This window comes from Lygodium microphyllum, chromosome 12 (genome assembly GCF_053477565.2).
Source record: "Lygodium microphyllum isolate KBCC chromosome 12, Lygodium_microphyllum_v1.1.10, whole genome shotgun sequence".
NCBI classification, from domain to species: Eukaryota; Viridiplantae; Streptophyta; class Polypodiopsida; order Schizaeales; family Lygodiaceae; genus Lygodium; species Lygodium microphyllum.
In genome coordinates this window covers 146,693,860-146,696,718 of record NC_141146.1, presented here as the reverse complement: position 1 = coordinate 146,696,718, position 2,859 = coordinate 146,693,860, and positions in this window count along the sequence as shown.

The following is a 2,859-nucleotide window of genomic DNA, read 5'->3' as shown; positions in this document are numbered from 1 at the left end:
TATAGTAAGCTAACCGAAAAAATCTTTCTATATAGTAAGTTAACTAGAAAAAATTTTCTATATCAAAAACTATCTTTCTAGATTGGCAATCTAGTAAAGTTTGATTTTTCCTATATTAGACTCTTTCTAGTTATGTGGAAATCTAACTAGCAAATTCTCTTTTTTTTTCCTATATAGTAAGTGGTCTAGAGTTTCTTGTGATAAATCCTGCCATTGAGCGGTTCAGTTTGCAGTAAATGGAGGCGGGGAGATGAGGTGACGCCCAATCACAATCGTTTCAACAAATTGATGTATTCAAACGATTGCATACTGTTTTTAGGAGAATGCGAGACTATGGAGACATCTCCAAAGTGTGGTGCTCACAAGTATCGACAAGACTTGCAAGGGTCATCTCTCAAAAAGTTCTTAGACACTTTCCGCTTATCCCCCGCATAAACCACATGTTTTGTACATCTGGCATGGCGAGCTTGACAATGTGGTATACGCAGAATAGGTCCATAGATGGAGTTCAACGAATATCAGTGGATTCACGCACATGGCACCGAATTGACTCTACCTTCCCAGGCTTGCTATGGATGGCATGAACCCATTCTGTCTACGCTCAACTTCTTACAGTGTGTAGCCTATAGTCCTTGTCAACTACAATATCCCTCCATAGCTTTCTACAAAGAAAGGACATCTCATTCTGAGCTTAGTCGTTCTTGACCACTACAAAGTCAAAAATATGGACATGTATCTTCGTCCATTAGTCGATGACCTTAAGATTTTTTGGGAGAAGGGGGTCACCGTGTAAGATATGAGAAAGCGCGATGGTTGACGGTCCGCCAATATTTGAGTCATTCTTATGTGGACTATGCATGACTTTTCAGGATTCAGAGAGTGCTCAGGTAAGTAGGCTTCTATTCTCATTGGTAATATCTATCATAGCTCGTTCAAGTTTGTATTTACTAGATAGAGGTGTTGGGACAAGTCTAGTTACCTCAGGTTATCATGCATGTCCATTGTGTGGGCCACAGTTAGACTCCTGAAGGTCACGAACCATGAAGAAGATAGTATATCAAGGACACGCCGCTTTCTTGTCAGAGGGTCATGAACTCAGGGAAGGTTTTCTTGGACGACCTCCAGTATGTATGAATGCCCAAAGCTGGTACGAGCTAAAAATGGTCCATACGCAGTCACATCCAAATGGAATATGACGGTTCTCAGTTTTCTACGAGTTGCCATATTGGATCCACTTACAGATCAACCACTTGTTGGATCCCATGCATATTTTCAAGAACGTGGACAGCTTGCTATGAGACCACATCACAGGAAAGAGAGACACTGTAGGGGCACGAATGGATTTAAAGGAGGTAGACAAGATGGAGGCGCTTTGGCCACAGTCGAGTGTTGATGGTCGCGTGTAGCTACCTCACGCTCCTTGGGTTTTGTCTACTAAAGAAAAGCGCATTGTGAAGCAAATAGTCAAGTCTATTCGCACTCCGACGGGTATGATGCGTTCTCTCAGATCTGCGTTTTCTAAAGACAACAAATTATCAGGGCTAAAATCCCATGATTGGCATAAGATATGTCAGGTTTGTACTACGAATGGATTGTAAGTGGCCTGCGTATTTTGCTATTTGGAGTGTAGTTGTTGTTTATAATGCTTTCTCGTTTGTGGCAGTTTTTACTACCGATCACGATCGCAGGATGCCTTACTTCAGAAATATGCGGGGCCATTTACAGGTTGTCGAATTTAGTGCAATGGATCTCACAGAAGGAGATTAAGACGTCCTCTACTGAATCCGCGAGGCACGGAGCAGTGGAGATGGTCTGTCTCTTTGGGAAATACTTGCCTACCAACATGCTCACCATACAAATCCTTCTTGTACATCTTATAGATGAAGTGGAGATTGCTAGACCTGTCCATACGCGATGGATGTTCTTCTTGGAGTGCTTCATGAAAACTCTGAAAGGCTTTGTGCAATAACAAGCTCGGCCAGAAGGTAGCATGGTTGAAGATTGGTTGGTGTCTGAGGCGCTAGTGCATATTTCACAATGGCTACTAGCTATGGATTCAAACAACACTATGCTATGGTTGCCGAAAGACGATGATAGACCGACCGGAGATGTGGTGGTTGGAAATGGGTTAGAAAAAAGAATGGTTACTACAATGGAGGAGAAAGTGAATCACTTTTGTATGTTACATCATGCTTCTATGGAGATGTGGCTTGCTAGGTACCAGCAAGCTAGGAAAGATCGAGAGGAAGCACGATCTGAATTTTGACGTAGTATGCGCCATCAACTGATTGGATATCCCGAGGGCATGGAGGAGATGCTGCTGTCTATGTCAACGTGATGGTTGCATGGAGCTTTGACCGTAGCATCTCGCGAAGGGGCGGAGGTCTCAATCGAGAAGTGGGAATTCTCGAGAGGATGTAGTCCAAAGGTGATCACGTGTTTAGGGTTTGTCGTATCTATATTTTATATGCGACAACTAATTGAGTATTTCAATGTATAGTACAAAATATATAGTGCAGCGTGGTCACGCGGATGGCATTTCCGTGTGGAGCGTATTAACAAAATGCGATCCACAACAGATTGTGGTATCATGGCAAAGTTCAAGCAAGAGAGCCGATAAGAGCAACGGAGCCAAACACGGTTATAGTTGAGATGGAGTATTTTGGAAACTTGCAAAGTATTGCCATAGTGGATTATCGTAGCTTCTCCATGATCCTATACGATGTGCAGTGGCTCAAAGTGATACTTGAAGAAGATGGAGCAACAGTTCGACATGGTCCATTTGGATTTCTCAAAATAGATTCCGAAAAAAAATGAACAGATTTGCGTAACATATTTGTGTTGCTGGTCCATTGTGAA